A 12,991-nucleotide genomic window follows, 5' to 3' on the forward strand; every position below is an offset into this window, starting at 1 on the left:
TCCTCCCCTCTCTCCCCTTCTCTTTTTCTTCTCTCCTCCCCCTCTCTCCCCCTATTTTTCTTCTCTCCTCCCCTCTCTCCCCTTCTCTTTTTCTTCTCTCCTCCCCCTCTCTCCCCCTCTTTTCTTCTCTCCTCCCCTCTCTCCCCCTTCTCTTTTTCTTCTCTCCTCCCCTCTCTCCCCTTCTCTTTTCTTCTCTCCTCCCCTCTCTCCCCTTCTCTTTTCTTCTCTCCTCCCCTCTCTCCCCTTCTCTTTTTCTTCTCTCCCTCCCCTCTCTCCCCCTCTCTTTTTCTTCTCTCCTCCCCCTCTCCCCTTCTCTTTTTCTTCTCTCTCCTCCCCTCACCCCCCTTCTCTTTTCTTCTCTCCTCCCCCCCCCTTCTCTTTTTCTTATCTCCTCCCCTCTCTCCCCCTTCTCTTTTTCTTATCTCCTCCCCTCTCCCCCCTCTGTTTTTTGTTTGTTTTGTGACTCATATGGAGAACACTCTAAGCTTTCCACAAACTCCCCACAGAACAATACAAGTCTGGAAGAGAGAGAAAGAGAGAGAGAGAAAGAGAGAGAGAGATACAGAGAGAGAGAGAGAGAGAAAGAGAGAGAGAGAAAGAGAGAAAGATAGAGAGAGAGACAGAGAGAGAGACAGAGAGAGAGACAGAGCGAGAGAGAGGAGAACAGAAAGAAATGCCCACTTCCAGTTTGTGTTTTATATCTTGTTTCTGCGTCGACATCAAACTGCCACACAACAAGCTGTTACCAACCATCTGGTCATCATGATGCTATACAAACAAACAAACAAACAGAAATATAATTCTTAAAACTTGATCTTAAATGACACCCTATTCCCTATCTAGTGCACTACTTCTACATACACTGTTAGATAAGAATGTGCAAAAAAAGTTCCTTGGTTGTCTCCATAGGAGAACCCTTTGAAGAACCTTTTTTGGTTCCTGGTAGAACCCTTTTGGTTCCAGGTAGAACCCCTTTGAGTTCCATGTAGAACCCTTTCCACAGAGGTTTCACCATGGAGCCCAAAAGAGTTTTACCTGGAACCAAAAAGGTTCTACCAGGAACCAAAAAGGGTTCTTACCAGGAACCAAAAAGGGTTCTTACCAGGAAACAAAAAGGGTTCTTACCAGGAACCAAAAAGGTTCTACCAGGAACCAAAAAGGGTTCTTACCAGGAACCAAAAAGGTTATACCAGGAACCAAAAAAGGTTCTTACCAGGAACCAAAAAGGTTCTACCAGGAACCAAAAAGGGTTCTTACCAGGAACCAAAAAGGGTTCTTCAATGGGTAAATTGGCTCTGGTCAAAAGTAGTGCACTGGAATAGTGAGACACTGTCATCTGAGATTTGTTCACACTCTCTAAAGCAACAGTATGTTGAAGTGTTAATCTGTATATATCATGTAAATACCATCAGACTGCCTGTATCCATATTACATATGGAGCTGATAGCATGATTAGGGCCAGGAGTTTTTTTATGGAGATACATTTCTGTCAAACCATTTCATTAATTCACAACATTTTGTCTGATATCTATCACCGTAGTGTTCCTCACCACATCACCTGAACAAGCAAAAGACAATCTCTGGGCCCTAGTTAAATGCTGTCGTAAAGCAAATAGCCTACAACTATTACTAGTAGGGGCCTGGAATTTGTCCAAGTCAGGTCACGCGTTCAGGGAAAACTCCTGGCCCTAAGTATACTGAACAAAAATATAAACGCAACAATTTCAAAGAGTTTACTGAGTTACAGTTCATATAAGGAAATCAGTCAATTGACATAAATTCATTAAGCCCTAATCTATGGATTTCACATGACTGAGCAGGGGTGCCAGGCCCAGACAATCAGAATGTGTTTTTTCCCACAATAGGGCTTTATTCCAGACAGAAATACTCCTCAGTTTCATCAGCTGTCCAGGTGATGGGTGACTGATCTCAGACGATCCCACAGGTGAAGAAGTCGGATGTTGAGGTCCTGGGCTGGCGTGGTTGCACGTGATCGGCGGTTGTGAGGCCGGTTGGAAGTACTGCCAAATTCTTTAAAACATTGGAGGAGGTTTACGGTAGAGAAATGAACATTCAATTCCCTGACAACACCTCTGGTGGACATTCCTGCAGTCAGCATGCCAATTGCACGCTCCCTCAAAACTTGAGACATCTGTGGCATTGGGTTGTGTGACAAAACTGCCTTTTATTGTCCCCCAGCACAAGGTGCACCTGTGCCAATTGCACAATCCCTAAAAACTTGAGACATCTGTGGCATTGTGTTGTGTGACAAAACTGCCTTTTATTGTCCCCCAGCACAAGGTGCACCTGTGCCAATTGCACGCTCCCTCAAAACTTGAGACATCTGTGGCATTGTGTTGTGTGACAAAACTGCCTTTTATTGTCCCCCAGCACAAGGTGCACCTGTGCCAATTGCACGCTCCCTCAAAACTTGAGACATCTGTGGCATTGTGTTGTGTGACAAAACTGCCTTTTATTGTCCCCCAGCACAAGGTGCACCTGTGCCAATTGCACGCTCCCTCAAAACTTGAGACATCTGTGGCATTGTGTTGTGTGACAAAACTGCCTTTTATTGTCCCCGGCACAAGGTGCACCTGATCACGCTGTTTAATCAGCTTCTTGATATGCCACACCTGTTAGGTGAATGGATTACCTTGGCAAAGGAGAAATGCTCACTAACATGGATGTAAACAAATTTGTGCACAAAATCTGAGAGAAATAAGCTTTTCATGCGTATGGAAAATGTCTGGGATCTTTTATTTCAGCTCACGAAACATGGGACCAACACTTTACATGTTGCGTTTATATTTTTGTTCAGTGTATAACAGAAAACTAGAAAACTGCTCCCAGAGCTGTGGCTGTACAGCACAGGAGTGCTGATCTAGGATCAGGTCCACCCTGTATCCATGTAATCTTATTCATTATCATTTAAAAGTGAAAACTGATCCTAGATCAGCACTCTTGCTCTGAGACGCTTTGTGTGTAAATGGGCCCAGGACAGTAATACAGTTAGAAGTAGAAAACGCCCCCTTACCCACACAAAACAGAGGTTGGAGTATTACACTACTCAAAAGAGAAAGAAAGAGAGAGTTCCTGAAATGATTCTATTTTTGTTATTTCTCATTGGAAGGACATCATTTAAACAAAAAATTGTAAGTGCATATATTATGATTAGGAAAGTTATCCACCTTCGTTTTCAGATCCAGCAGTGTGGGTTTATGTAGCTGTTGGTTGAAACACATGCAGCTATATATATATGTCTTGCCAATGTCATGAAAATTATTATATCATTCAAATAAATTATTTTTCTTGCTTATCACTGCTTGTTTTCTATGGATGTTGATTGAGTTTCTTTCCCGACCAGTTATTATCGTATCTGAGATTCCTGAATTAAAGAACATTTCTGGGGAAAAACAGGCTCTATCATCCTATGTCTCTATAAGACAAATGAGAAGTCATCCAAATCCCAGGAATCTTTTTCAATTTCACCAACGATGTGCCTTTTTCAGTCACCGACACTGAGCAACACTTAATATATTATAATACACTGAGTGTACAAAACATTAAGGACACCTGCTCTTTCCATGACATAGACTGATGTGGTAGTCTGTCTGTATTTCAGACTGTGTAGTCTATATGTGTAGTGGTGGTAGTCTGTCTGTATTTCAGACTATGTAGTCTATATGTGTAGTGGTGGTAGTCTGTCTGTATTTCAGACTGTGTAGTCTATATGTGTGGTGGTAGTCTGTCTGTATTTCAGACTGTGTAGTCTATATGTGTGGTGGTAGTCTGTCTGTATTTCAGACTGTGTAGTCTATATGTGTGGTGGTAGTCTGTCTGTATTTCAGACTATGTAGTCTATATGTGTGGTGGTAGTCTGTCTGTATTTCAGACTGTGTAGTCTATATGTGTGGTGGTAGTCTGTCTGTATTTCAGACTGTGTAGTCTATATGTGTGGTGGTAGTCTGTCTGTATTTCAGACTATGTAGTCTATATGTGTAGTGGTGGTAGTCTGTCTGTATTTCAGACTGTGTAGTCTATATGTGTAGTGGTGGTAGTCTGTCTGTATTTCAGACTATGTAGTCTATATGTGTAGTGGTGGTAGTCTGTCTGTATTTCAGACTGTGTAGTCTATATGTGTAGTGGTGGTAGTCTGCCTGTATTTCAGACTGTGTAGTCTATATGTGTGGTGGTAGTCTGTCTGTATTTCAGACTGTGTAGTCTATATGTGTGGTGGTAGTCTGTCTGTATTTCAGACTGTGTAGTCTATATGTGTAGTTGTGGGGGTCTGTATTTCAGACTGTGTAGTCTATGTGTAGTGGTGGGAGTCTGTCTGTATTCCAGAATGTGTAGTCTATATGTGTAGTGGTGGGAGTCTGTATTTCAGACTATGTAGTCTATATGTGTAGTTGTGGGGGTCTGTATTTCAGACTGTGTAGTCTATGTGTAGTGGTGGGAGTCTGTCTGTATTCCAGAATGTGTAGTCTATCTGCATAGTGGTGGTAGTCTGTCTGCATAGTGGTGGTAGTCTATCTGCGTAGTGGTGGTAGTCTATCTGCATAGTGGTGGTAGTCTGTCTGCGTGATGGTGGTAGTCTGTCTGCATAGTGGTGGTAGTCTATCTGCGTGGTGGTGGTAGTCTGTCTGCGTGGTGGTGGTAGTCTGTCTGCATAGTGGTGGTAGTCTATCTGCATAGTGGTGGTAGTCTATCTGCATGGTGGTGGTAGTCTGTCTGCGTGATGGTGGTAGTCTGTCTGCATAGTGGTGGTAGTCTGTCTGCGTGGTGGTGGTAGTCTATCTGCATAGTGGTGGTAGTCTATCTGCATGGTGATGGTAGTCTGTCTGCGTGATGGTGGTAGTCTGTCTGCATAGTGGTGGTAGTCTGTCTGCGTAGTGGTGGTAGTCTGTCTGCGTGGTGGTGGTAGTCTATCTGCATAGTGGTGGTAGTCTATCTGCATAGTGGTGGTAGTCTGTCTGCGTGATGGTGGTAGTCTGTCTGCATAGTGGTGGTAGTCTATCTGCGTAGTGGTGGTAGTCTATCTGCGTGGTGGTGGTAGTCTGTCTGCGTGGTGGTGGTAGTCTGTCTGCATAGTGGTGGTAGTCTATCTGCATAGTGGTGGTAGTCTGTCTGCGTGGTGGTGGTAGTCTGTCTGCATAGTGGTGGTGGTAGTCTATCTGCATAGTGGTGGTAGTCTGTCTGCATAGTGGTGGTAGTCTGTCTGCGTGGTGGTGGTAGTCTGTCTGCATAGTGGTGGTGGTAGTCTGTCTGCATAGTGGTGGTAGTCTATCTGCATAGTGGTGGTAGTCTGTCTGCATAGTGGTGGTGGTAGTCTATCTGCATAGTGGTGGTAGTCTATCTGCATAGTGGTGGTAGTCTGTCTGCATAGTGGTGGTAGTCTGTCTGCATAGTGGTGGTAGTCTATCTGCATAGTGGTGGTAGTCTATCTGCATAGTGGTGGTAGTCTATCTGCATAGTGGTGGTAGTCTATCTGCATGGTGGTGGTAGTCTGTCTGCGTGGTGGTAGTCTATCTGCGTGGTGGTGGTAGTCTATCTGCGTGGTGGTGGTCTATCTGCATAGTGGTGGTAGTCTGTCTGCATAGTGGTGGTAGTCTGTCTGCGTAGTGGTGGTAGTCTGTCTGCATAGTGGTGGTAGTCTGTCTGCGTAGTGGTGGTAGTCTATCTGCATAGTGGTGGTAGTCTATCTTCATAGTGGTGGTAGTCTATCTGCATAGTGGTGGTAGTCTATCTGCATGGTGGTGGTAGTCTGTCTGCGTAGTGGTGGTAGTCTATCTGCGTGGTGGTGGTAGTCTATCTGCATAGTGGTGGTAGTCTGTCTGCGTAGTGGTGGTAGTCTATCTGCATAGTGGTGGTAGTCTGTCTGCGTGGTGGTGGTAGTCTGTCTGCGTAGTGGTGGTAGTCTATCTGCATAGTGGTGGTAGTCTGTCTGCATAGTGGTGGTTGTATGTCTGCATAGTGGTGGTAGTCTGTCTGTATTTCCCTCAGATTAGCATCTGTAACTAGAGGAAGGGTATTTCTTTAACGAGCTGACGTAACAGCTCATTATTCATACCAAAACAAACTTATATAACATAGTGCTTTCATCCCAAATGGCACCCTGTTCCCTACATAGTGCTTTCATCCCAAATGGCACCCTGTTCCCTACATAGTGCACTACCTTTGACCAGCTTAAAAGTAAAAAGTAGTGCACTACATAGGAAATTGAGTGCTGATCTCAGTCCCTCGCCTGTAGGAAACTACTAGAGTCTGTCACCACCTAGTGGACAGATCACTCTAATCAAATAACATTTTATCAGTACCCTCAAATTCCTTGGTGTCCACATCACCAACAAACTAACATGGTCCAAGCACACCATGATAGTCGTGAAGGCGGCACCACATTGGAGATAAAAGGTACTACGGTTTTATTGATGCAGTCCTGTTGCCTTTGACAGCTATTCCAAGGGTTCTATTCTAGAATTAGATTCCCATGGGATTGGCAGCAGTTGGGATGTTTAAAATCACCATTGAACATCACTGTGGTCCCATATTATTGTTCTCAGTCCAAAACAAAAATATATATGTTATGCATACCGATTATAAACACCTCATGCTGGAAATACTATTGCTATTTGATATGTGTGTAATGACATTCGTCTGTTGTATGAAGAGAGTCAGACCGAAATGCAGCGTGTAGGTTACTCATGACTTTAATGAAGATAAATGCGGTACATGAAATAACTGTATAAGAAAACAACAAACGGAACGTGAACTAATTACAGCCTATCTGGTGACTAACACAGAGACAGGTACAAACACCCACAAAATACAACGCGAACTCAGGCTGCCTAAATACAGTTCCCAATCAGAGACAACGATAAGCAGCTGACTCCAATTGGGAATCGCCTCAGGCAGCCAAGCCTAACTAGACACACCCCTAATTATACACAATCCCAAATACTACAAACCCCAATATGAAAACACAACATATAAACCCATGTCACACCCTGGCTACCCAAACATATACCAAAAACACAAAATATAATGACCAGGGCGTGACAGAACCCCCCCCCCCATAAGGTGTGGACTCCGGGACGCACCTCAAGAGCATAGGGAGGGTCCGGGTGGGCGTCTGTCCATGGTGGCGGTTCTGGCTCGGGACGTGGACCCCACTCCATTAATGTCCTATTTCCTCTCCTTCGCGTCCTGGGATAATCCACTTTCTCCGCCGACCATGGCCTAATAGTCCTCACCCTGATCCCCACATAACTGAGGGGCAGCTCGGGACAGAGGGGCAGCTCAGGACAGAGGGGCAGCTCAGGACAGAGGGGCAACACAGGACAGAGGGGCAGCTCGGGACAGAGGGGCAGCTCAGGACAGAGGGGCAGCTCGGGACAGAGGGGCAGCTCGGGACAGAGGGGCATCTCAGGACAGAGGGGCATCTCAGGACAGAGGGGCATCTCAGGACAGAGGGGCAGCTCAGGACAGAGGGGCAGCTCAGGACAGAGGGGCATCTCAGGACAGAGGGGCAGCTCAGGACAGAGGGGCAGCTCAGGACAGAGGGGCATCTCAGGACAGAGGGGCAGCCCGATACTGAGGGGAAGCCCGGTACTGAGAGGCAGCCCAGTACAGAGAGGAAGCCTAGTACTGAGAGGAAGCTCAGTACTGAGAGGAAGCTCAGGCAGGTAGTAGGCTCCGGTAAATCCTGGCTGGCTGGTGGAACTGGATGATTCAGGTTGTCTGGTCGATCTAGAAGATCTTGGCAGACTGGCACTTCTGGCGGATCCTGGCAGACTGGCACTTCTGGCGGATCCTGGCAGACTGGCACTTCTGGCGGATCCTGGCAGACTGGGAGCACTGGGCAGACTGGGAGCACTGGGCAGACTGGGAGCACTGGGCAGACTGGGAGCACTGGGCAGACTGGGAGCACTGGGCAGACTGGGAGCACTGGGCAGACTGGGAGCACTGGCGGCGCTGAACAGACAGGAGACTCCGGCAGCGCAGGAGAGGAGAAAGGCTCTGGCTGTGCTAAACAGGCGGGAGACTCCAACAGCGCAGGAGAGGAGAAAAGCTCTGGCTGCGCTAAACAGGCGAGGCGCACTGGACGCGCTGGGCCGACTGGGAGCACTGGCGGCGCTGGACAGACAGGAGACTCCGGCAGCGCAGGAGAGGAGAAAGGCTCTGGCTGCGCTGAACAGGCGAGGCGCACTGGAGGCCTGGTGCGTGGTGCTGGAACTGGTGGTACTGGCGCGAGGACACGCACAGGAAGCCTGGTGCGGGTAGCTGCTACCGGAGGACTGGTGTGTAGAGGTGGCTCTGGATAGACCGGACCGTGCAGGCGCACTGGAGCTCTTGAGCACCGAGCCTGCCCAAGCTTACCTGGCTCGATGCCCACTCTAGCCCGGCCAATAGGAAGGGCTGGTATGTGTCGCAGCTGGCTCTGCACCCGCACTGGAAACACCGTGCGCTCCATAGCATAACACGGTGCCTGCCCGGTCTCTCTAGCCCAACGGTGAGCACAGGGAGTATGCGCAGGTCTCCTACCTGGCATAACTACTCTCCCCTCTAGCCCCCCCCAATACATTTTTTGGGGTGAATTTCCGGTTTCCAACCGCGTCGCCGTGCTGCTTCCTCATACCTGCGCCTCTCCGCTTTAGCTGCTTCTATTTCCTCCTTGGGACTGCGATATTCTCCCGGCTGCGCCCAGGGTCCTTTACCGTCTAATTCCTCCTCCCATGTCCAAATCTCCAAATGGTGCAGTCTCTCCCACTGCAACTGTTCTTCACAATTAACAGGGAGAGTAGGCTCAGGTCTGACTCCTGACTCAGCCACTCTCTCTCTGCGCTTTCCCCCGTTACTTTCCGTTTTCGCTCTGTATAGCCGTGCTTTCCTTCTGGAATCCATACGTCTGTAGCCCTCCTCGCATTGCTGTAGGGAATCCCAGGCGGGCTCCTGCACTCGCTCTGGGTCGGCCGCCCACCTGTCGATTTCTTCCCACGTCGTATAATCCCTGCTTCTGCTGTCCATAACGTCCTCCTTCAGATCCTGCCAGTTCACACGCTGCTCGGTCTGTGAGTGGTGGGTGTTTCTGTAATGAAGTTCCTCTGTTGTATGAAGAGAGTCAAACCGAAATGCAGCGTGTAGGTTACTCATGACTTTAATGAAGATAAATGCGGTACATGAAATAACTGTATAAGAAAACAACAAACGGAACGTGAACTAATTACAGCCTATCTGGTGACTAACACAGAGACAGGTACAAACACCCACAAAATACAACGCGAACTCAGGCTGCCTAAATACGGTTCCCAATCAGAGACAACGATAAGCAGCTGACTCCAATTGAGAATCGCCTCAGGCAGCCAAGCCTAACTAGACACACCCCTAATCATACACAATCCCAAATACTACAAACCCCAATACGAAAACACAACATATAAACCCATGTCACACCCTGGCTACCCAAACATATACCAAAAACACAAAATATAATGACCAGGGCGTGACAATGTGAAATCACAATAATCCCATAAACCTATTCAGTAATGCAATACAGTTATCCTGACTATTCTGTGCAATTCTGGGATTGCAATTTTTTACCTGTATAATCTGAAGTAATTTTGGTCATGAATAATTTAGTTCTTCCTAATCCAGTGGCAGCAGGATCATAACGTCTAGAGACAGGTGAGCCCGTATGTGTATATATGGTGTCTGTATTAGAGGTCGACCGATTATGATTTTTCAACGCCGATACGGATACCGATTATTGGAGGACCAAAAAAAGCCACTACCGATTAATGGACGATTTTTTTTGCGTTTTATTTGTAATAATGACAATTACAACAATACTGAATAAACACTTATTTTTAACTTAATATAATAAATCGATAAAATGAATTTAGCCTCAAGTAAATATTAAAACATGTTCAATTTGGTTTAAATAATGCAAAAACAAAGTGTTGGAGAAGAAAGTAAAAGTACAATATGTGCTATGTAAAAAAGCTAACGTTTCAGTTCCTTGCTCAGAACATGAGAACATATGAGTCTTCAATATTCCCAGGTAAGAAGTTTTAGGTTGTAGTTATTATAGGAATTATAGGACTATTTCCCTCTATACCATTTGTATTTCATTAACCTTTGACTATTAGATGTTCTTATAGGCACTTTAGTATTGCCAGTGTAACAGTATAGCTTCCCTCCCTCTCCTCGCTCCTCCCTGGGCTCGAACCAGCAACACAATGACAACGGCCACCATCGAAGCAGCATTACCCATGCAGAGCAAGGGGAACAACTACTGGAAGGCTCAGAGCGAGTGACGTTTAAAACGCTATTAGCGCGCGCTAACTAGCTAGCCATTTCACATCGGTTACACCAGCCTAATCTCGGGAGTTGATAGGCTTGAAGTCATAAACAGCGCAATGCTTGACGCACAATGAAGAGCTGCTGGCAAAACGCACGAAAGTGCTGTTTGAATGAATGTTTACGCGCCTGCTTCTGCCTACCACCGCTCTGTCAGATACTTAGATATTTGCATGCTTGTATACACAGTCAGATTATATGCAACGCAGGACACGCTAGATAATATCTAGTAATATCATCAACCATGTGTAGTTAACTAGTGATTATGATTGATTGTTTTTTATAAGATAAGTTTAATGCTAGCTAGCAACTTACCTTGGCTTTACTGCATTCACATAACAGGCAGTCTCCTTGTGGAGTGCAACAAGAGAGAGGCAGGTCGTTATTGCGTTGGACTAGTTAACTGTAAGGTTGAACGAGGCAGTTAAGGTTGAACGAGGCAGTGGTCAGGTATTCTGCCACTGTGTACTCTCTGTTTAGGGCCAAATAACATTCTAGTTGCTCCGTTTCTTTGTTAATTCTTCCCAATGTGTCAATAATTATCTTTTTGTTTTCTCATGATTTGCTTGGGTCTAATTGTGTTGCTGTCCTGGGGCTCTGTGGGGTGTGTTTGTGTTTGTGTTTGTTAACAGAGCCCCAGGACCAGCTTGCTTAGGGAACTCTTCTCCATTTTCATCTCTCTGTTGGCGATGGCTTTGTTATGGAAGGTTTGGGAATCGCTTCCTTTTAGGTGGTTGTAGAATTTAATGGCTCTTTCCTGGATTTTGATAATTAGCGGATATTGGCTATTTGGTGTTTTACGTTGTACACGGAGGATGTTTTTGCAAAATTCTGCATGCAGAGTCTCAATTTGGTGTTTGTGCCATTTTGTGATTTATTGGTTGGTATGCGGACCCCAGACCTCACAACCATAAATGGCAATGGGTTCTATAACTGATTTAAGTATTTTTAGCCAGATGCTAATTGGTATGTCAAATTTTATGTTCCTTTTTATGGCATAGAAGGCACTTCTTGCCTTGTCTTTCAGCTCGTTCACAGCTTTGTGGAAGTTACCTGTGTCGCTGATGTTTAGGCCGAGGTATGTATAGTTTTTTGTGTGCTCTAGGGCAACAGCATCTAGATGGAATTTGTATTTGTGGTCCTGGTGACTGGAACAACATTATTTTGGTCTTACTGAGATTTACTGTTAAGGCCCAGGTCTGACAGTATCTGTGCAGAAGATCTAGGTGCTGCTGCAGGCCCTCCTTGGTTGGGAACATATGCACCAGATCATCAGCAAACAGTGGACATTTGACTTCAGATTCTAGTAGGGTGAGGCCGGTTGCTGCAGCCTGTTCTAGTGCCCTCGCCAATTTGTTGATATATATGTTGAAGAGGGTGGGGCTTAAGCTGCATCCCTATCTCACCCCACGGCCCTGTGGAAAGAAATATTAGTTTTCTATTGTGCCAATTTTAACCGAACACTTGTTGTTTGTGTACATGGATTTTATAATGCTATATGTTTTTCCCCCGACACCATCCATCCATTTGTAAAGCAGACCCTCATGCCAAATTGAGTCAAAAGCTTTTTTGAAAACAAAGCATGAGAAAGAAGACTTTACCTTTGTTTTGGTTTGATTTTTTGTCAATTAGGGTATGCAGGGTGAATATGTGGTCTGTCGTACGGTAATTTGGTAAAAAGCCAATTTGACATTTTCTCATTACATTGTTTTCACTGAGGAAATGTACGAGTCTGCTGTTAATGATAAGGCTAAAGAGCTTAAATATAGCCAACTGGAATGTGTGGTTTGTATATTTTATCATTTCATTTTGGATGCCATCAACACAACAGGCCCTTTTGGGTTGGAGGGTTTGTATTTAGTCCTGTAGTTCATTCAATGTAATTGGAGAATCCAGTGGGTTCTGCTAGTCTTTAATAGTTGATTCTATGATTTGTATTTAATAACTTATATCTTGCTGCTGTTTGTTCTTTGTTATGGTGCCAAAAAGATTGGATAAGTGGTTTACCCATACATCTCTGTTTTGGATAGATAACTCTTCGTGTTATTGTTTGTTTAGAGTTTTCACATTTTTCCAGAAGTGGTTAGAGTCTATGGATTCTTCAATTACGTTGAGCTGATTTCTGACGTGCTGTTCCTTCTTTTTCCGTAGTGTATTTCTGTATTGTTTTAGTGATTCACCATAGTGAATGTGTAGATTCAGGTTTTCTGGGTCTCTATGTTTTTGGTTGGATAAGTTTCTCAATTTCTTTCTTAGGTTTTTTGTTCTTCATCAAACCATTTGTCATTGTTGTTAATTTTCTTCTGTTTTCTGTCTGACTTTTTTAGATTTGATAGGGAAGCTGAGAGGTCATATATACTGTACTGTTTAGATTTTCTACTGCAAAGTTTACACCTTCACTATTAGAGTGAAAAGTTTTATCCAGGAAGTTGTCTAAAAGGGATTGAATTTGTTGTTGCCCCTCTCTCTCTCTCTCTCTCTCTCTCTCTCTCTCTCTCTCTCTCTCTCTCTCTCTCTCTCTCTCTCTCTCTCTCTCTCTCTCTCTCTCCACACTTCCTGTTTCTTAACGCACAGTGCACACCGCGCGTTATCTGTCACATAACACACACTCTTTCTCTCTCACAATACACATGCG

The sequence above is a fragment of the Oncorhynchus gorbuscha genome, linkage group LG21 (assembly GCF_021184085.1).
Source record: "Oncorhynchus gorbuscha isolate QuinsamMale2020 ecotype Even-year linkage group LG21, OgorEven_v1.0, whole genome shotgun sequence".
In the NCBI taxonomy this organism is placed as follows: Eukaryota; Metazoa; Chordata; class Actinopteri; order Salmoniformes; family Salmonidae; genus Oncorhynchus; species Oncorhynchus gorbuscha.